Source organism: Nannospalax galili, unplaced genomic scaffold (assembly GCF_000622305.1).
Source record: "Nannospalax galili isolate Female #2095 unplaced genomic scaffold, S.galili_v1.0 scaffold1104, whole genome shotgun sequence".
Classification (NCBI taxonomy): Eukaryota; Metazoa; Chordata; class Mammalia; order Rodentia; family Spalacidae; genus Nannospalax; species Nannospalax galili.
In genome coordinates this window covers 61,477-85,069 of record NW_008350769.1, presented here as the reverse complement: position 1 = coordinate 85,069, position 23,593 = coordinate 61,477, and the positions used below count along the sequence as shown (strand labels likewise).

Genomic DNA, 23,593 nt, shown 5'->3' with positions numbered 1-23,593 from the left:
AAAAAAAAAACAACAAAAAACCACAACACAAAACAAAAAACAAAAAACCATACTTCAAGAAGGCAGGCTTAAATAGCAAGTGTTGGTGAGATGAGTGTTGGTTGGACACAAGAGAACCCTAATATATTAGCGGGTGGCAATGTAAAATGGTGTGATGATTTTGACAGTTCCTCAAAAGGCTAAACACAAATCACACAAATGGGAAATTTCACTCCTAGATAAATGTTCAAAAGAAATAAAAGCCTGTGCCCCCCCAACCTTGAATAGGAATATTAAGAGCATTATACACAACAGCCAATAAGTGTACAGAATCCAAATATTCATCAACTAAAAAATGGATAGCCAAAATGTCCATTCGTACAGGGAATAGGACTGAAGGACTCTAAGTGCCTGCTCAATGAACTATGAATGAGCACTAAAAACATTCTAAGTGACAGAAACCAGACAAAAAGGAGCACACTTAATAATTCCACTCATAGGACAAGTTCACCCAGCAAACCAAAAGGCACAGGTGCGAACAGCACAATAGTAGTTTCCAGAAGATAGTGGGCAGGGACAGCCTGGCTGCTAAGGCGTTTTGAAGTTTATTTTATAGTTGATGAAAATATCTTAAAAGTTGGCTGTGGTGACGGCTATACATTTTGAGTATGCTAAAACCACTGAACTGTACACTTTCAATGGACAAAATGTATGTTTAGCATCTCAAGAAAACATCCTCAAAAAATCATAAAAATCTGTGAGATAAAATCAATGTTACAGGCACCAGTAAGAATTGCTGTTTTTGCCTAAGTGGCGCATCTACAATGCAACCTCTACACCTAAGGCTCAAGGCACATAGAACAAGGAGTAAAGAGGACACTAATGCATCTCTCAACTCTCATCAATTAAGCTCCCTCATACCAGGAACACAAAAGGTCACAAATGGCCAAAGCGTAGAAAGTAAGACCTGCGGAGTGTGGATCCTTGGACGGGACTCCTATATTAAATTCCTCCCACCCAGGGCTCAGGGACCACTGAGGAAGAGGAGGCAGAGAGATTGTAAGAGTCAGGGAGGAGGTGTATGACCATATGCAAATAGTCCTACAAGTTCCTGGGACCTTGTTCATATGAACCTGCAGCAATAGTGTCAGCATGCATAAGACCTATGAAAACTCAAGCAAACAAAACTAGCACAGAAGTGGAAATGGAAAGCAGGGCCAAATCACAGTCGAAGAATTATTGGCAGCTGATTACTGCTGGGTGAGGAAGACCTGGATCTTGTTAAAGGGAGGGACTCTAGATAGGCTGACTAGACCCCAGTGAATGAACTTGCACTGAGGGATGACTGGGGATACTAACAACACAAATGACAGAATACATGAATTCCAGTAGGGTGGGGGCTATGGGAGAGTGCCAATGAGGAAGGAGATATAAAGATGACTGATAATGATTAAGATATTCTGTATGAAATACACAAAAATTCAGTAAAATGTTTACAAAGAAAAAAAAAAGAAAAGAAAAGAATTGCTGTTTTTAGGGCTGGAGAGATGCCTCAACAGTTAAGAGCACTGGCTGTTCTTACAGAGAACCCAGGTTCAAATTTCAGAACCCACATGGTAGCTAACAACCATCTGTAACTCCAGTTCCAGGGGCTCTGATATCCTCTTCTGACCTCCAAGGGCATTGCACAACATGGATGCACTTACATACATTCAGGCAATACACTCATACACATAAAATAATACAAATAAAATTTTGAAAAAGAATTGTTTTTAGTCTATTTTTCCTACCTTAAGAACTAATCCAATAATATTAAAAATATAAATACAAATTGTACTTACATTTCAATTAAGTGAAGTCAAGTAGTATCATATAAAAACAAAGTCTGTTAGCAGTTACTTACAATCTCCATGCAAATTATTTCAAGCTGTTGAGTCCAGACGGAATGCACTACATCTCTAGAGATGAAGAAGTCAAGCAAAAGATACATTTTGAAGGATGAGCTGGATTATTGGTTTAATTAGACTGTAACACACTTCTTTGTCAGGTGCTCTAGTTGATGTTTCATAGTGATAGTTAATCTTGGTTGTCAACTTGTCTGGATCCGGAATCAACTAAGAGACAGGCCCCTGGGACCACCTGTGAGGGATGTTCTTGATGACTTTAACTGAAGTGGGAAGACACACCCCAATGGTGGGCAGTACCTTCCTGTAGCATCCAGAAATAAGGAGGTTGGAGGAAAAAGCTTTTGTTTGGCCTGCCTGCCCTCCTCATGTCTTGTTAATGGGTTTACCCTGTTGCTGCCATCCTGCAGTGACAAAAGAACCCAATCTCTTTGGCCTTCTAATGTGGACTGAAGACCAGGAATTCTCCAGCCAACGGCTGCCTTATAGATGTCATCTCCTCCTACCATCAACCAAAATGAGCTTGAATTCTTTACTATAATTCATCCAACACTATATCTGTTTTACTTTTTATTTTGAAGATGGGGTCTATGCAGTCAGGGTTGGCCTGGAACTTAGAGATCCTCCTGCCTCAGCTTGCAGAGTGCTAAGACTACAGGTGTGCTCCTGGTTTGTATAGTCACTTTTTACCTGCAGTAAGTTGTCATGAAACTGAAACTTCAGTAGCCCTGCAACCCTACTGTGCTCTATATTATCTAAATCTAGGGATACTCTCCCTTGGGAGACCTTAGCTGTGTACAAATTCTCATCTCTTGTCCCTTACCTAACTGCATTATATACCATATACATCTAAAATACCCATCTGGCCTATTCTGGTATCTTATCCTTTCTAACACTATATTTTCTCCCAATCCAAAATTTCCCTCATCTATTAACTCTACCATGTATTTACTATGCATCTTTGTACCAGTCACTGTTGTTTCTCTCCTTAATTACATCAGCCCCTCACTGTTATGCTCAATCACTGCAGACACTCTCCCTTTTATTCTTGACATACATTTAATCCTTCTTACAACACCTTCATTTACATCCTAAGCTTGATGAACAGTTCCTTCATTTGTATGTTCATATGCAGTTAGCTGGTACCCCTGTAAACTACCTCTCTCATCAACCAAAGTTACAAAACCCCTCTCTTCTCCTGGTGACTCCAAATGTGTCTCCTCTTTCTTTCTAGATAAGGTCTCAGGATGTCCTTGAACTTGGGATCCTCTTACCTCCACAGTTTTGGTGTGTGCCACCACCATACCTGAACATATACCTACTGGATACCTCCAACATCATTCTTCTCTAGAGAACAAATGCAGTTTCAAAAACTAATAAGCATACATTTATCTTGCTTTCCTTATGCAAATTGCATCTCAGGATAATCTATACTTTTTGTGGCTTATGGTTTTTCTTTTAATTATGTGTATGTGTGTCCTGTGCACATGAGTGCAGGCGTCCTTGGAGGCCAAAGGCATCCAATCCCCTGGACCTGGAGTTACAGAAGGTTGTGAGCAACCTGATATGGGTACTGGGAATCAAACTCAGATCCTCTGCAAGAGCAGTGTGTGTTCTTAACAGCTGAGCCATCTCCCCAGCCCTGTGTTTTTGTTATTGTTTGCTTGTTCATTTGCTTTTGTTGCCCAGATTGTCTCATTATCCTCTTGCCTCAGTCTCCTGAATACCTATGTCTACAGAAGTGCATCACAGCACCCAGTAGAGGTTTTTCTTTACAATATTCTATTTTAAAATTTTATTTAAGCCAGGCATGGTGGGGCACACCTTTGATCCTAGCACTAGGCAGAGGCAGGGAGATCTCTATGAGATTGAGACCAGCCTGGTCTACATGGCAAGTTCCAAGTCACTGGAACTACAGGGAGACCCTGTTTCAAAAAAACAAAACAACAACAACAACAAAAAACAGCAACAGCAACAGCAACAAAAATTTAAGTAGGCATACAAAGTAATCTGTCTAATTATAGTGCTTGTATTCAGTTATATCATTATAATTTGTTCTATTCACCCCCCATCCCCTACTCCCTCTTACTGGTCCCCTTCCACTCTCAAATAGTCCTTTCTTTTCTTTTATGTCATACGTATTCCATTACACTTTTTTAAAAATGTTTTATTTATTGTTTTTATTTTATGTATATGAGTGTCATGCCTGCATGTAGGTAAGTGCACCTCTGTGTCATGCAATGCCCACAGAGGACAGAAGAGGCTGTCGGATTCCCTGGAACTGGAGTTACAGACAGGTGTTAGCTGCCATGTGGGTGCTAGGATTCGAACCCGGGTCTTCTGGAAGAACAATCAGTGTTCTTAATCTCTGAGCCATCTATCTCTCCAGCTTCTCCATTACACTCCCCGCTCCCTCCTTTAAGAGCTCTTCCTTTCCTCTCATGTTCCACTTCCTGTTTTCATGATCTGAACATAAATATGCCTCTATATATATTTATTTAGAGAGAAAGAGATGCATACACACACATATAAATTTAAATCTAGGTTCTGAAAGGCAGAAAACATGCAAAATTTATCTGAGTCAGACTTACTTGGATTTACTCTATGATTTTCAATCATATTCATTTTCCTGCAAATGTCATTTAATTTTTCTTTATGGCTGAATAAAATCCCATTGTATATATGTATTCAGTTGTGTTTAAGGACTGTGTAATGCTCAAGAAATAATGGCATGCTCACTGGTGGCAGCTAACATCTCAGAAGGACAATAGACCTTGTAGGTGTTACTTTGACCATCATCTGTGAAGAACTTGTGCCACCCCAAATGACTTTAATCAAATTTAACCATCAATATTTAACATATACATATTATATGTATACATTTATAGAACATAATACTCAAAAGTAATACAAGCCAGAAACTTCCAAACTAGAATATCAAAAAAAAAAAAGGAAAACTACAGAATGAAAAAAGATTCAAGACAGAACCTTTACAGAAGCTTCAAATTATTTAAAAATAAAAGGTGGTAGCTGAAATTTGATGGCATTAAGGAATATTCTTATCCTTGCTCTCCTTCCTCCCCTCTTCTTGTAATGCTAACAGTGCTTCATGCATGCTCTATGCAAGTGCTCAACCACTCAGCTACAACCTCAGCACTGTCATTTCATTCATTTGATTAAAAAAAAAAAAAAAAAGATCAAGCATCTTCCAGATAGAATAAGATGTCTAGGATTTACTAGGTGAAACTATAGTCTGGTCTTCAGTTAGTAAATGCTGAAGCTGTATCAAGACTTTATATATAAAAAAATATAAATATATAATCTCTTTTCCTTTAACACCTCTTTTATGGCCCCCAACTCCATTCTTTATGCCCATCACCAAGTCTTGAGTTCAAAATTATCTCTATTTCACATTGCATTATTCTGTTAATCCCCTAATTGACCTTTTGATCTCCAAGCCAGACACCTAACTTTTCCCTACAAGTAGACAGCAACAGTCAAAATGATTTTTCTCTTATGCTGCCATTAACTAACTTTGCCCAAGCTAACTGCTACATCTGCTTCTTCTGCACGTCATCCAATTGCTGTCCTAGGGAAACTGTTCTTGATCTGCTTAAATTATCTGCTCTATGTGTCAGGATCCTGTACAATCCTGTACTATCAGAGCCCACAATGCTAAGTTGTCAACTTATTTCACTCATCACCTAAAATTACGTTACAGGCTCATGATAAATTTTAAAAGAAAGTAAAAGTTTACAGAGCCCAAGAAAGAATGGGCCAACCCAGTACAATGTGGAACATAGCTTTCTGGACCCAGAACACAGCTGTTCTCATTATCTAATGTCATCAGTGCTGCTATAATTATGCTCATATACGGATTAAGAATCTTTTCATCACAAACTATAAACAATTTATAATCTCTAAAGATTTAACCATTTGGACTCTGTGAAACCTGGTAAGAACATATTTACTAACAAAATAAACTGGAAGTAGAAAAAGGACATTATTGCCATTTTATCAAAAAGCAAGTAAACACACATGTAACACAGAAGCCAAGTTGCAAGACTAGAACACTGGGGTTGGGGATGTAGCTCAGCTGGACAAGTACTTGCCTAGCACACATAAGGCCTGAGGTCCTATAAAAAGGGGATGAGTGGTCAATACCTGTAAATCCTAGCATTCTGGAGGTAAAGCGACAAGAGGGGCTGGAGAGATGGCTCAGTGGTTAAGAGCACTGACTGCTCTTGCAGAGGACCCGGGTTCCATTCCCAGCACCCACATGGTGGCTACAAACCGTCCTTAACTCCAGTTCCAAGGTAATCCGAAGCCCTCTTTTGACCTCTGCGGCATTGCGCGACACAGGTGCACTCACATATATGCAGGCAATACTCTCGTACACATAGAATAAAAATAATAAATAAAATATATTTAAAAAAAGAAGAGAGAGAGAGAGAGACAGGAAAATCAGTTCAACAATGACTTTGAGGCCAGCCTGGGATACATGAGACCCAGTTTAAAAAAAAAAAAAAAAAAAGAGGAAGGCTGGGCATGGTAGTGCATGGTAGTGCATGCCTTGCACACCTTTGATACACTTTATGTAATATACTGCCTCAACTCCCAGGAGGCAAGGGCAGAGGCAGGTAGATTTCTGTGAGTTCAAAGCCAGCCTAGTCTACATAGTGAGTTCCTAAGCCAGCTGGGGCTACAGAGTGAGATCCTATGCTTTTGTTTTGTTTTTATCTTTTTGAGTCAGGTCTCCCTGTAGCCCCAGCTGGCCTGGAACTCAAGAGACATGCCTGCCTCTGCCTGAGTGCTGGGACTAAAGGTATGTACCAACATGCCAGGCCTTTTTTTTTTAAAGGAAAGGAAAGAGAATGAACACTGTAAAGTAGGCGTCCTAACTCATGCCTATAATCCCAACATTTGGGTTAGGCTACTGAGACAAGACTGCCTTGAGTTTGAGGCCAGCATGGGATGGCAAAATGAGGAAGGAACCAAAATTTTAGGCACTAGATTATGGCATTATGAAATGCAAAGTTCATGTATTATAGCTTTGATCCCTCACTTATGTGGAAAAATTCCTAGTTTAGAGCAAACAAATATATTCCTTAATGTATATTAATGTCTATAGCTAATCAAAGCTCAAAGCTTATGCTGGTATGACACAAAAATACAACTGGCAACATATAAGTGGTCACTTCTAAAATCAAAATTCATATGGAGTACCACTATATTACTGTAAAGTCACATTTGTCTTTTTGAAGTTTACCCCATTACTTAATAATATTCTGGTAGAATACTATAAAAACACTGTCAAGATGTGCTTACCATGACAGAATCTCAATGGTAATAAGCTTCTAAAAGAAAGGTGCACAGTAAGGTCATAGATCTGACCTAACAAGTTAAAAGATGAGAAGCACAGTTCTTCATAGAATCCTCAAAGTGAGGTTGACAGAGCAACCACCCTTCTTCTCTCCAAACTCATTTCTAACAGGTCCTTCTACCCAATACCTCATGTCCAGCTACCTAGAAAAAATAAACCTGGCATGGCTGTACGCCTGTAATCCCAACACTCAAAGAAGCTGAGGCAGAAATTGTTCCAAGCCACCTTGGGCTGTGTAGCAAGACCCTGAAGGTGATGGGGGAAGAAAAGGAAAATTCCAAGGCAGACTAAAAGGCAAAAGAACCTTAGAATCAGACACAAATATGGCAAGGATGATGAAAAATTTAAAACAATTATGAAAAAGTCAGGAACTCTGCTAGATAAAGTAGACAGTATACAGGAATGGACAGTGAAGGCAGACAGATGTGGAACTCTTAAGGAAAACCTAAAGCAAGCATAGCCCAGAAGCAAGAATGTCACAGAGTATAAGAATGCCTTGATAGACTCATAGGACTGAGCATGGCTGAATGAATAAAGAACTTCTGAGAACACTTTGATAGAAACCTCAGAAGTTGAAAACAGGGGCTCCAACAGAATATTCAAGAATTAACAGAAGGTGCAACATAAACACACTGAGAATACCAGATGAAAATAGGAATGGAAGAACTATTCAAGATAATAATGACTAAAAATGTCTTTAAATTAATGTCACATACCAAACCACCATTCTAGAAAACTCAAGAAAACATCAGGTAAATGCAAACAAACTACTACTATGCATACCATATAAAGACTACAAAAACAGCCAGGCGTGTTGGTACATGCCTTTAATCCCAGGCAGAGGCAGGTGGATCTCTCTGAGTTCAAAGCTAACCTGGTCTACACAGTGAGTTCCAAAGACAGCTGGGGCTACAGGGAGACCCTGTCTCAAAAAGATTAAAAAAAAAAAAAAAGACTACAAAAACAAAGGTAACTAGCCTCACCACCCACTCTGCCAAGCATGAAGACCTGGAACCCACATGGTAGAAGAGAACTGACTCCTGCAGGTTGTCCTGACCTCCACATCTGTACTATGATGTGTTTGTGAAAAGATACACACACACACACACACACACACACACACACCAAATATCTAAGATCCCTCCCCAAATAAGAGCAGCAATGATGTAGGGACAAAAGGAAGAAATTATGGCTATTTCTTGTTACTGTTACATTGGGCTCTCACGCTATGAATGTAGGGCTGGGTTTGTGAGAAGCTCTGTATACCCCTCCCAGTTTGTGCTGTGAAACTGCTTTTAAAAGTATTTGTAATAATTTGTGATAAATGCAGGATAAACATACAAGTGATAAAAATGTGAGTAGAGAATCCATTAAACTGTTGATACACAAATGTACTGTTTTTTCATCATGTCACAACGTCATTTATGTATAGCTCATATGAAGATCAGAAAGACCAAATAACACTGAAACTGACAAATTTCCATGTAATTCTAGCTCATCTTAGCTAAGTGGTTTTAGAAGCTTACTGGAAATCTATTAAGAGGCTGGTCATGGTGGCGTGAGAGTAACCTCAGCACCAGGGAGGCTGAAGCAGAATGGAGAGTTTGAAGTCAGCCTGGGCTACAACAGTGAAATCCAGGAGTGAGGGGGTCGAAAAGGAAGAGGAATGGGAGAGGTAAGCAACAGAGAAGGGAAAGAACTGAGTCTCACATAAAGCATTCCTATAGTCTCAGCACTGGGATGTAGAGGCAAGAAAGATAAGGAGCTCAAGATCATCCTAGCCTGCACAGCAAGTGAGAGGCCAGCCTGAGGTCCTGCTTTAAAAAAAAAAAAAATTTTTTTTTTTTGAGACAGGGTCTCCCTGTAGCCCCAGCTGTCCTGGAACTCACTATGTAGACCAGGCTGGCCTTGAACTCACAAAGATCTGCCTGCCTCTGCCTCCCAAGTGCCGGGTAAAATAAAATTTAAAAAAGAAAGTCATTCTTCTTACTGGAGTGTGGTCCTGTTAAATCTACAGGCCAAAGACCTATGTAACTCAATAGAACTTAAGTCAATCATTGTGCTATAATGCAGAGGGCTAATACACAGTAAAGAGGACTAAATAAAAGCATGTTCTATGCATTATAATAGGCAGGGGGTGGGGATGAGAGAATTCATGTGGTGTGGTTCCACTTATTTTCTATGGCAAGGAAATCTCATCTGTAGTGACAGAAATCAGATCAGCAACTACCTGGAGGAAGGTCTATGTGGTAACTATGTAAGTATTATGAAAATTGTATCGTAATAAAATTGATTTATAGGAAAGGCTTGGAAACTCCCATCAAGGTTTCTTCTTGGGGACTGGGGAGATGGCTCAGAGGTCAAGAGCATTGGCGGCTCTTTGCAGAGGATCTGGGTTCAGCCACAGTGTGGCTCACAAGTGCCTGTGATTACAGCTCCAGGGAATGTGACGCCCTCTTCTGACTTCCATAAACATGGGCATCTATATACACGAGAGCATATAGACAACATCACAGACATAAATCAAAAGAAATTTCTTCTCAAAATAAGTAAATTAAAAACTGAGGGCACAAGCCCAAATCTACTGCTAGGGAGGTGGAGACAAGCAGATCCTGGGACTCCCCAGCCAGCCAGCTTAGTCTAATTGACCAGCCCTAGATCAGTAAGAGACTGTCTCAAAAAAACAAGATAACTGGCACCTGATCTTTACACTCACTTGCATGGAATGGAATAGAGTTTCCGAATTTTTTTTATAAATCAACCTTATTAAAGGATAACTTTCATATAATTAATTACACAGACTTTATATAGTTGAGTTTCAACAGCTGTATACACGTGTTAACTACCACCCCAAACAACACCTAGACTAGACATTTTCCCCAAGTGGAAAGGTCTTCTGGCTTTCACACTAACCAGCACCCCCACACACTTGGACGTGGATGTATGCTACACATACATACATACTCCGAGGCCAAGCTGGGCGTGATGACACATTTGTAATCCCTATCTCAGGAACCCAAGGCCAGAATGGATTATATAGTGAGTTCAAGGTCAGCCTAGAATGTATAGTAAAACCTTATCTCAAAAGTCCAAAAAGGGGGGCTGGAGAGATGGCTCAGTAGTTAAGAGCACTGGCTGCTCTTACAGAGAACCCAGGTTTGGTTCCCAGCACCCATATGGTGGCTAAAAACTCCAGTTCCAGGAGATAAAACGCCCTCTTCTGATCTCTGTGGGCATTGCGCAACACGGGTGCACTTACATACATGTATGCAATACACATAAAAAAATAAAAATAATAAAATATTTTTTAAAAGAGAAAGACCAAAAAGGAAGGGCTATAGAGATGGCTCAGTGGTTAAGAGCACTTACTGCTCTTACAGAAGACACAGGTTCGGTTCCAAGCACCCACACAGTAGTTGACCATCTGATTCCCCTCCCCCCCTTTCTGGTCTCTGTGGGTACTGCATGCATGTGGTGTATATACATACACAGAGACACACATAAGTAAAAATAAATATTTGGAGGGCTGGAGAGATGTCTCAGTCATTAAGCGCACTGACTGCTCTTACAGGAGACCCAGGCTCAATTTCCAGCACCCACATAGCAGCTAACAATTGCCCATAACTCCAGTTCCAGGGGCTCCAAAGCCACCTTCTGACCTCTGTGGGGATTACACAACACAGGTGCACATACTACACATGCAGGCAATACACATAAGATAAAAATAATAAATATTTTAAAAATAATTTTTTTTATTTTTGGTCTTTTTGAGACAGGGTCTCTCTGTAGCCCCTGCTGTCCTGGAACTTACTATGTGGACCAGACTGGCCTTGAATTCACAGAGATCCACCTGCCTCTGCCTCCCAAGTGCTGGGATTAAAGGCGTGTGCTACCACGCCTGGCAATAATTTTAAAAATTAAAAATTAAAAATAAATATTTGGAAAAAAATCCATAAAGGAGATCCACTCCCAATGGATACTACACAATGGACAGGTAGGCCCACCAATAAAGACAAAGAATATCAAATTATTTACAAATTAAAAGCAAAGAAAGAATGATTAGATAAGCTAAAATTGCTCAAACCAGTAACTTTTGAGATAGTGTTTAACCCAGATATCCTTGAACTCACTAAACTGCTAAGAATTGCCTTGAACTCCGGATTCCTGTTCCTCTTCCTCACAAGTGCTGGGATTACAGGTATGCCTCACCATGCCTGGTACAATACTTTTTTCTAATTACAAATTCTGGTCCATTATAACCACAAGTAGTATCTCATTAAGACACGGTATAGTAATTTACTCCACACCAAAAAAGGCAGCCCATCAGGGGAAAAAAAAAAAATCCAAAGAGGGGCTAGGGTACAGCTCAACTACATGGCTGTGAGTTTGATCCCCAGCACCGCAAAACAAACAAAAGAAATGCTAATTCACTACATGGATAACATGTTCTAATTTTGTCCTGTGTATAGTATACACAATCATTGTAAAGATTATAGTAATTTAAGTGAACATTAAATTTGAATACTTGGAGACTATCTTAGAATAATATGTATACAGACTATTTTACTAGAAATAGTTAAATACAGTAATCTTAGCCAGGCATGATGGTATATACCTATAATCCCAGTGCCTAGAAGGCTGACGCAGGAGAATCAGAGTTCAAGGCTATCCTTAGCTACATAGGGAGCTCAAGGCCAGTATAGATGACCTTGTCTCAAAAAGTCAGAACAAGGGACTGGGACGATGGCTCAGCAATTTAAAACATATACTGCTCTTGCAGAGAACCTGAGTTTGATTTCCAGCACCCATGTGTGGCAGCTTATAACAACCTACAACTAAACAGCTCCAGAGGATCTGACAACATCTTCTGGATTCCACAGGCTCTTTCACTCAGGTGCACATACCCATGCACAGACACACACACATATAATTTTAAAAAAGAAAACAAAAAATTACCACCATAACAAGCCCCCCCCCAAAAAAACCAATAAAACAACCTTTTAATTATACATATAAAATTTAAAGACTGGGGTACATAGTGCCATGGTAGATTGCCTGCCTAGCATGCACAGAGCCCTGGGTTTGAACCAACACTACCTTCTAATCATCAATGCAGAATACTTACAGTGAAATTCTGAATGCTCATATTTCTCTCTTCATCCACAGGGAAGGGGGAATAATAGGACTAGCAAACTGAACAGTTCTAACATATACATTTCTACCAACCTAATCAACAAAAGTATATTATAATACAAATCTCTTCTTATATCTAGCAGACAGTATATAGACAAAGACTTTCTGAAATATAAAATGGATTTCTAATTTTTACTTAAAAGTATCATAGGTCATTTTTTCCCCACAAGTTCAGGCATGCTTGACCACTTAATTTGTGACATTTCTACTGCAGCCCTAGATATTTCTCATACAGTTTTAAAATTATAATTTTGGGATCAGCAAGATGACTCAGGATATAAAGGCACTTGTTGCCAAGCCTGATGACCTGAGTTTGATCTCTGGAATCCACATGATGGAAGGAAAGATTGACTTCAGGAAGTTGGCATGGCATTTGCATGACCACATATATATGCATGTGCACAAGCACAGATACACAAAAAGTTTAAAAAAAAAAAAAAAAAGATTAATGGCCGGGTGTGGTGGCACACGCCTTTAATCCCAGTACTTGGGAGGTGAAGGCAGATGGATCTCTGTGAGTTTGAGGCCAGCCTAATCTACATAGTGAATTTCAGGCCGGCCTGGGCTACAGGGGACCCCTGTCTCAAAAAGACCCAAAAAAAAAAAAAAAAAAAAAAAAGATTAATGATAATCTTACTTTACAATAACACATGGGGGAGGACTGAACAATATGATTCACTTGTAAAAATTACACTTTTGCCGGGCGTGGTAGTACATGCCTTTAATCCCAGCACTCAAGAGGCAGAGGCAAGCAGATCTCTTGAGTTCAAGGCCAGTCTGGTCTACAATAGTGAGTTCCAGGACAGCTGGGGCTGCAGGGAGATTCTGTCTCGGGGAAGGGGGAGATAGGGGGAGGGTGCACAGACATATTAGATTTTTCACTATAGTATTATTCTGTATTTTAACAAGAAACTCAAAGAGTACAGTTTCCTGGCATGCATGAAGGCCCTGGTTAGAGCCCCCAGCTCTAGAAAAGAAAAAAAAAAAAAAATCAATATACACAACTTCTTTCGGGTATGATATATGTTTATATGTGTTCCTGTGAGTACACGTGTGATGGGTGCATGTATGTGTACATGTATGTGGAGAGCAGAGGTCAATTGTGTGTGTCATTCCTCAGGAGTCATTCACCTTGTTTTTGGTTTCTGTTTTTTTTCCCAAGCAGAGTCTCTCTCACTGGCCTGGAGCTAATGTAATAGACTAGGCTAGTCCTGGGAATCTACCTGACTCCTCAGCATTGGGGTTACAATCACTAATCACAACTGGCTTTTTTTTTTTTTTTTTGGACTTTTTGAGACAGGGTCTCCCTGTAGCTCCTGGAACTCACTATGTAGACCAGGCTGGCCTTGAACTCACAGAGATCCGCCTGCCTCTGCCTCCCGAGTGCTGGGATTAAAGGTGTGTGCCACCACCCCTGGCCACAACTGACTTTTTTTACGTGGGTGCTCAGGATCAAACTCAGGTCTTCATTATGAGTTTACTACTAAACACCATAAAATATTTTATAATACAGAATGACAATTACAGACATCATGTAATTATTTTACTTCTTTTTCCTTTTTTCAACTTTGTGAAGAAGTAGGTTTTTTTTTAAAGGGAGAGGGTGGTGTTGTTTTGGGGGTTTTGTTATTATTTGTCTTTAAGAAAGGCGCTCATTGTGTAACCCTGGCTGACCTGGAACTCTGTGTGTAGACCAAGCTAGTCTTGAACTCACAGAGATCCACCTGCCTCTCCTTCTTGAATGCTGGGATTAAGTTGTGTGTATTCATGCCTGGCTGGTTAGTCTTCTGTGAGACAAGATCTTGTGCAGCCCAGGATAACCTCCAAATTGCTATGTAGCCCAAGATAACCTTGAGCTTCTGATCTTCCTTCCTCATCTCCAAGTGTTAGGATTACTGGCATGCAATACCACACCCAGTTTGATGTGGTGCTGGGATTTGAACCTAAGAATTCTTGCATGCTAAGCAAGCACTCTAACAACTGAGCTACATCTCTGGCCCCCTTGTTTTTTGAAACAGGGTCTCACTTTGTAGCCCTAGCTGACCTGGAACTTGATATGTAGACCACCCTGGCCTGGAACTAATAGAGATCCACCTGCCTCTGCCTCTTGAACACTGGGATTAAAGGCAAATGCAATCTTTTTTTTTTTTTTTTTTTTTGAGACAGCATCTCATCAGCAGCCCATGTACATCTCCTGGCTCAGGCTATTGAGTGCTGGGATTACAGGCATGCATATCATGCCTGCTGCCACTCTTGTCATTTTTACAGTGAACTTTTTTGAGAGAGAGAAAAAAAGTTGTTTTACACATGACATTTACTTAAATTTTTTTACCATTATTAGTGTGTATATGTGTGGATGACGTGTGTGCATGTGCCACAGTATGGGTGTGGAGATTAGTGGATATGTCAAGTTGGTTCTCTTTCCACTTTTTTTTTTAATTATTATTTTTTTTATGTGTATAGGCATATTGCCTGCATGTATCTGAGTGTACCTGTGTCATGCAATGTGGAGGTCAGAAGAGGACGTAGGATTCCCCTGGAACTGGAGTTAAGGACAGTTCATAGCTGCCATGTGGGTACTGGGAATCAAACCCTGCTCCTCTGCAAGAACAGTCAGTGCTCTTAACCACTGAGCCATCTCTCAGTCCCTCTTTCCACCTTTTACATGGCTCCCAGGGATCAAACTCAAGTTGTTAGGCTTCATTCATAGCAAGTGCAGTTAACCACTGAGCCATCTCATTAGCCCCTACTTAATTTTTCTCAACAAAAACTAAAACCAGGAACCAAATACCAAGGGTCTAGAATTTATTGGATAAATGTAAAAAGATTATATATTAAAGATTTTTCCAAGTCTTCTATTCATCCATCTTGTCTCTATAGCTAACATTTCCAAATCTTTCTGATCCAAGCTGATAATTACTTTCAGTGAACCCAGCTTTCATATTCTGTGTCCATGACATCACATTCCTGCACTCAGGGGAGGCCCAGATGGATCTTTCACACTGTGGTGGACAGCAGGAACTAATGGACTCATTCCAAAGTGCTAAAACACCATCTGCAGCCTTCTGTCAATTCTCTCCATCTCAGCTGTCTGGTTCCCTATTTTATATACCCATTGCATACGTAATCAAGATTTGCCTTCCAGGTGTCACCTTCCCATGAGACAGGTAGAAATGGAAATATTAAATTATCTGCTTCTTTTTAGCAATGCTTTTATTTAGCAAGGCTTTCAAATTATTCTCACCATCCCAAAAGATTACTCTGTGTCTAATACTAAAGGCCAAGGAAGGCACTAAAATAGTACCATACATGGACTACAAAAACTTAAAGCTACAACTGAGGTGGGACATGGTGGCACAAACTTTTAATCCCAATACCCAGGAGAAGGCAGGTCTCTGTGAGGTAGAGGCCAGCCTGGTCTACACAGTGAGTTACAGGCCAGCCAGGGCTAGTAAGGAAACACTGTCTCAAACAAAACAAAAAACAAAAACAAAACAAAACCAAAAAAAAAAAAGAAGAAAAAGAAAAAAGGAAAAACCTACTGAATTTAGCAATGAAAAAATGCCAGCAATAAAAGCTTGTATTCATTATACAGATGATTAGAAAACAACTGAATAGAAAATAGAAATGAAAGATAAGTACATTATTCTTTCATTTCAAATATCCTGAAGAGGCAGGCCTAGTGGCCCATGCTCATAATTTTAGCACTTAGAAGGGTTAAACTACCACCGGCTTCAGACCAGCTTGACTAAAAGAAGTCATTTTTGGCTGGGCTTGGTGGCGCATGCCTTTAATCCCAGCACTTGGGAAGCAGAGTCTGGCAGATCTCTGTGAGTTCAAGGCCAGCCTGGTCTACATAGTGAGTTACAGGACAGCTGGGTCTACATGGAGACCGTCTCAAAAAGGCAAAAAAAAAAAAAAAAAAATTCCGGCAAAAAAGAAGTCATTCTTGGTTATAGAGCATGATTATCAGGCCAGCCTGTGCTACATGAGATCCTGTCTCAAAAGAAGGAAAAAAGGAAGTAGCAAGGGAGGGAAGGAAAGGAAAAAAGGAATTTTGAAGAGGCTTACTATGGAAATTATATATCAAATACCTCCTACCCACTATAACTGAAGAAGCCCTTTGTTAGGCAATTACAAATTACAAATATGGAAAAAACAAAGTCTCTGATTTATTTATTTATTTTTTTGTTATCTTTAGTTTTTGTTTGTTTGTTTGTTTTTTGTTTTTTTTGTTTTTTTTTTTTTTTGCCTTTTTGAGAGTATGAATAGGGTAGACAAGATCCCTAATCAGATAAAACTCATTCTTAGGGAGAAAATACAATAAACTACAAGGTTAACTTTAGAATGAGAAGAGAAAAAAAATGGAGTATCAGGGAATGATTGGGTTAACTAATGTTTTGTTACAAAAACAAACATTAGTATTATTAAAGCTGGGTGACAGGAATTTATCACATTACTCTCTCTACAAGAGTGATTTAAAGATATAAAACTGAGCTATAGACAGTTAAGACAATCAGGCAAGTTTCAATCTTTGAGATGGCATCTGAGCTGAGACCTGAAAATCAGAAACAGGCCCTAATGCATTTGGTTTATGAGAATAAGAATGTTTTTGACATTGAAAATGAGTTAAAGGGAGCAATAGCACAGGCAAGATTTTGTGGGGTTATGCTAAGCAATGGTAAGGGATTTAACATAAAAGAAAGCCACTGGAGCCAGTGGTGGTGCACACCTTTAGTCCCAGCACTTGGGAGGCAGAGGCAGGCAGATATCCCTGAATTCAAGTTCAGCCTGATCTACATAGTGAGTTCCAGGTCAGCTGGGGTTGCAGGGAGACCCTGTTTCAAAAAGACCAAAAAGAGAGAGAGAGAAAGCCATTGTAAGGTTCTGAGAAGGAATGAGAATTTAGAAATACATTAGCTAGGGACTACAGGTTCAAGTTCAAGCTCTTGCTTAGTATCGCATGAAGTCTGGGTTCAATCTCCAGCAACACCCCCAAACAAAAAAAAGTACACTTTCACGGGACATGGTGCATGCCTTTAAATCCCAGCACTCAGGAAGCAGAGGCAGGCAGATCTCTGTGAGTTCAGGGCCAGCCTGGTTTACACAGTGAGTTCCAGGCCAGCTGGAGCTACAAGGAGACCCTGTCTGAAAAAGATCAAAAAAAGAAAAGAAAAGAAAAAAGTATACTTGCTCTTGTGGGATCTGCTTATTTAACTACAATACCAGGGACTAAACCCATGACTTTCCACCTGATATACAAGTGCTCTACCACTGAATTAACTCCTTAGTTCTTGAGTCTCTTGGTGGTTTTCATTCCAAGGGAATAAATACAAGTTAGGTGTTAACTAACTTGAACTCTACCTTTAGGTAATCTATAAGATGTACGTTTATGCCGGGTGTGGTGGCGCACACCTTTAATGCCAGCACTTGGGAGGTAGGGGCAGGTGGATCTCTGTGAGTTCAAGGCCAGCCTGGTCTACATAGTGAGTTCCAGGACAGCTGGGGACACAGGGAGACCCTGGCTCAAAAAGACCAAAAAAAAAAAAAAAAAAAAAAAGTATGTTTTACCCCAGAAGAAATAATTATTTTGGTGACACCTTTCTTAAAAAAAAAAAAAAAAAAAAAAAAAAAAAAAAAAATGTATGTTTAGCCACAGGAAGAATTAGTATTTTGGTGACACCTTTACCTCCCTAATCATTTTACCTGAGCTGACACGGACAAAGCTGTGATTCTAAGCACAATCAATCTAAAGAGTTCAGAATAGGTGAGTCACTAGGCATTGCATGCCTATACACCTGAAATACATAGCATCCTTGTGAGAGACGGGGAAGTGGGGGGCAATCTTAGGTGAGAAAGAAATCAGTACAGCATTACAAATTCTGTTAGACGACCAATAAGTATGCTTAGCAAAGAGCATGCTGGCTAGAATTTCAGACTTTAAAGGTCTCATTTAAAGAAATGGCAAATGAAAAAGCTGAAGCTTGGGACAGATGGGTGACTTAAATAAATCACACAGCCAGTAGAGGAAGAATAGAATAGGGGAGCTGGGATGTAAAGCCTGCCCTCCCGACTATCTGTACATTGGTTCTTTCTGGAGCACCACTAAACAGCAATCAAAATAATTTACAAGTCATTAAAAACACTGAAATATTGAAGGCTCAGATTATGGCTCAGTAGGTAGAATGCCTGCCTAGCATGCAGGAAGTCCTGAATTGGTTCCCTAGCACTGAATAAACTGGATGTGATGGTGCTTTCCAGTAATCCCAGTACTGGGGAGATGGAGGCAGGAGGATCAGAAGTTCAAGGTCATCTTGACTCATAGGGAGTTTGAGGCTATCATGGGCTGTGAGACCCTATCTTAATGAGGGGGTGGAAAAAAAAGAATCCTTAGAGATAAAAAGCAGACTAGAGTTGGTCAGGGGTTGTAGGAATAAGAAAGAAAAAGCAGCTGTCCAACGGGTACAGTATTCCCTTTGAGATATCAAAGAACTTAAGGTAGATGCCACTGAATTGTATACTTCAAAATGGTTACTTAACTTTACGCTATGTGAATTGTATTTCAATGTGAAAATAAACACAGGAAAAACAATCTAGAGATGACTATAATAGCTGATGAATAAGATTATATAAATCACTGAAAACAGAGTTTGAAGTTGTTTTACTTAAAAAAAAAAAAGACATTTTGGCTTCAGAATACTTTTTTTTTTTGTCTTTTTGAGACAGGGTCTCCTTGTAGCCCCAGCTAACCTGAACTCACTATGTAGACCAGGCTGGCCTTGAACTCACAAAGATCCGCCTGCCTCTGCCTCCCAAGTGCTGGGACTAAAGGCATGTGCCACCATGGCCGGCCAAGAACAGTTTCTTAAGCTTAGCACTACAGACACTGGAATCAAGATGTTTCTGTTACGCTAAGGGGCTGTCATAGTCATTATAGAAGATCTAGAATTATCCCTGGCCTCTACCCACCAGCACAAATCCCCTTTTTCCTCAGCCGGGCAACCAAAACTATTCCCAGGGACTGCTGAAATCCTTGAAGTACCAATGAAGAACCTGTCAGACAAAGTGCCTCACTTCTCTGTGCCTGAGTTTCTGCAAGCACCAGCCTGCCCATCTATAAAATACAGATTGGTTAATTTTATGGCAAGGCTGTCTTACTTACAAAAGGATTTTGGACTCCTCCATATCCACAGAAGAATACCCTATGCAGGCCAGGCAGTAAAGGGCCAATTAGTTCTGTATATGCTCAAAGAATTACAAGCAACTTCACTTAATTATTAAGTAGCCACTCAGGTAATCCCTGTGGTTGATTATTGTACTAATGAAATAATGTCTTCCAGTTCAAAGCTGTTGTTGAAATCAGAAGACTGCTGCTCTTCAGCCAGCTTAAAGAGCTGGCAGGATTTCCAGACTCTCACCATGAATTGAGGGAAGAGAGAAATGAATCCATTTCAACTTTCGCCTTCTTTGTATGAAAATATAAAAAAGTTTCTGAATTCCCATTTGTAGAAAACTCCAGCCAACAATAGCAGAACACCTTTCTTTTCAAGTAGACATGGAATATTATCAAGGTGACAACAGGGCTGTCAAGATAGCTCAGTGGGTTAAGGCACTTATTGCCAAGCCTGATGATTTGAATTCAATCCCTTGGACCCACATGGTAGAACCAATCTTCTTCTATGTATGCTGTGACACACCCACCCACACATACACACTAAGTAAACAAATGCAACAAAAAATGTTTTAGAAGAGTGAAATATTCTGAGCCATAAAAATGAGTCTCACTAAGTTTAAATGAGTACAGTCATATATCTTATCAAAATGGAAATTAGAATTCATTAATAAAAAGTTCTCTGGACTGCTCAATTTAATTGGTATGATAGTGGTATCAAATACATAACAAGGAGTATTTGCCTCAGTTTTAGCATATATGCTAAAGGTTAACATTGCTACAGGCATTCCTTCTATCATTCAGTGATTTCTTCACCACAGGCCCTCTAAAACTTGTTAGCTAATGTTCCTACTTAGAACATTCTACAAGGCTGGTTGACTTATGGACACCTTACTGATTATGGAGAGTTGGAATGTTACAAGTTCAAAGCCAAAATATTGGGCTATATTAGATCCTTGAGAAGCCATATGTTTTTCCCCTCTGTGTGACCTAATGTTCTTGTGACTCTTAGGTAAACCCTTTTCAAATGTATAGACACCTAACTTCCACCATTCCCCAAACTCAGAATTCCAGCAGATAGCACCTACAGCAGAGCTTTCCTGTTTGTTATAGCCTTCCTGCTCAGTGCTTCTATGAATGTTTAAAAAGTGTCATATTTCTCATTTTCTCTGTTATCTTACTATAAAGACTTCATGAACTCAGCTGGGCATGGTGGTGAACGCCTTTAGTCCCAGCACTCAGGAGGCAGAGGTCACAAAGATCTCGGTGAATTCGAGGCCAGCCTGGTCTCCACAGCAAATCCAGGCCAGCTGTGGCTACAGGGAGACCCTGTCTCAAAAAGACAAAAACAAAAAAAAAAAAAAAAAAAAAAAAAACAAAAAAAAAAACCCTTCATGAACTCTTATCACATTGTAACACAATATTTATGGTAACCCATATCTGTGATATGGTCACTACTATTTGGCTCCTGAATAAACTCTCTCTTATTTGCTTAAAAAAAAGTTCTCTAGCCGGGCATGGTGGCACACGCCTTCAATCCCAGCTCTCAGAAGGCAGAGGCAGGCGGATCTCTGTGAGTTCAAGGCCAGCCTGGTCTACATTGTGAGTTCCAGGACAGCTGGGGATACAGGGAGACCCTGTCTCAAAAAGACCAAAAAAAAAAAAAAAAAAAAAAAGTTCTCTGGAAATTTCCCAATTATTAGATAACCAAATTATCTTCACAAGTTTTTTTAGACAGGCTCTCACTATGTAGCCAGGCTGGCCTGGAACTCACTATACAGACCAGGCTGGTCTCCAACTCACAGAGACCTACCTACCTGCCATGCTCTCAAGTACTGGAATTACAATTGACAATATGTGTCAATTTTCCACATATTGACCCATATATTCAACACAAATTCAATCAAAATGCCAACAATCTTTTCTATAGAAATAAACTAATGCTAAAAATTCATATAAAATAGCCAAAAACTTAACAAAGTGAAAGGAGAACAGTCCTCGATTTCCAAACTACACTAATTAGGATAGCATGCCACTGGCTTAAAAACTCAATAATGAAATAAAACAAAGTCCCAAAATGAACCCATACACACACAAACACAAACACAAACACACACACACACACACACACACACACACACACACAACTGACTTGGGTTATTTAGGAAATTAATAAGGGATGGCCTTTTCTATAAACAGGACTAGAACATACACAAGTCAAAGAAAAATTACCACTGTGACATTATATCACTATATACACGTATCAACTCAAAGTGGAACAGACACAAATGTTAGGTCTAAAACTAGACACTATACAAGAAAACAGGGGTTGGCAATGTAGCTCAATTGGTAGATTAAGTATTCATTACACACACAGCCCTAGTCTGTCCCCCAGCACCAAGGAAGGAAAAAATCTACAAGAAAACACCTTTATGATTTTAAATTGGGAGAAAAAAAACCTAAATACATGAGCAATTCATCAAACAAACTAATTTATAAAGTGGGCAAAAGACTTTAATTCAGGGATGGAGAGATGACTACCTAAGAGTCTAGGAGCACTAGCTACGCTTGCAGAGGACCCGGGTTAGGTTCCCAGCACTCACATGGCAGTACACAACTGTCTGTAACTCTAGTTCCAGGGAATCTCTGACACCCTCCTCTGGTCTCTATGAGCACCAAGCACACATGTGGTGCACATACATACATACATACATGTAAAACACTCATGCACATAATAAAAATAAATCTTTTTTGTTTTTATTATGAATGAACCCTGAAAGCATTTTCTTTTTTTTATTTTTAGTTTATGTGTATGAGTGTATTGCCTGCATGTATGTAAGTGCAAAGTCCAAATAGGTCAGAAGAGGGTATCCAATCCCCTGGAACAGGAGTTACAGGCGGTTGTTAGCCACCATGTAGGCGCTAGGAACTAAACCTGGGTCCTCTGGAAGAGCAGTCAGTGTTCTTAACTGCTGAGTCATCTCTCCAGTCCTGCATTTTTTTTATGCATATAAATGTTTTGCTTGCACATATGTAAGTGCACTACATGCATGAAATTCCAGCAGAGGCCAGGAGAGGGCATCAGATCCCCTGGAACTGAAGTTACAGATAGTTGTGAGCTGCCATGTGGGTACTGGGAACCTAGCCTGGGTCCTCTGCAAGAGCAGCTAGTACTCTTAACTGCTAAGTCCAGTGCTCTTAACTGTCGAGTCAGCTCTCCAGGCCCTGGGGGTTTTGGTGCTGGTAGAAGTTTTTTTTTTTTGAAGACAAGGTCTCCAGGTTGGAGAGATGGCTCAGTGGTTTAAGAAAACTGGGTGTTTTTGCAAAAGACCCAAGTTCGAATCCCAGCACCTACATGGCATGTGCCCTCCACAGGCATTGCACAACAGGGGTGCACTTACATACATGCAGGCAATACATGCATACACATAAAATAAAAATAATTTAAAAAAAAATGTTTTTTATTAAAGGGAAAGAAGCAGCTCAAGAGAGGTAGGACCACAGGAGAAGGGTATTATTAAGGGAGCAATGGGGAAAATGGGGGCACCTTAGTTGGGGAAACTATGATGGAGGGGTTAGACAATGCAAGAGATAAATAATGTCTAGCTAGTTTTGAAAACCAGAGGGAATCATATTACTCCAACAACCTACTGACAAATTATACATAGCAGATCAAGAACATATGTCTAGGTATTATCTGAGAACAACTGGTCTTTGCCCAAGATTTATCTATGTGGCACACAGTAATTAAAAGTACCAGACTGGTGGAACTAACCTTCTTGGGTGTTTAATAGCCATACTTTGAAGCCTATACTAATCTGGTCAGAGAAACTTAAAGGGACAATTTTTTGTTCCTTGCCCTCCAAGGTTGACTAAGTTCCAGAGGATTATGGAGTATCTCTCAAAATGTCCTGTAACTGTGGTAAGTCACCTGTCCTCTGGTTCAGGGAGGCCATGGAGGCC

At 39.9% G+C, this 23,593-nt stretch overlaps 1 protein-coding gene across 1 annotated transcript in view; it reads right to left on the bottom strand.

Annotated features, from left to right (window-relative positions):
* LOC103745891 (cat eye syndrome critical region protein 2 homolog) overlaps positions 1-23,593 on the bottom strand; it is a 155,105-nt gene that overhangs the window by 104,470 nt on the left and 27,042 nt on the right. The gene's annotated exons all lie outside the window — the stretch shown is intronic.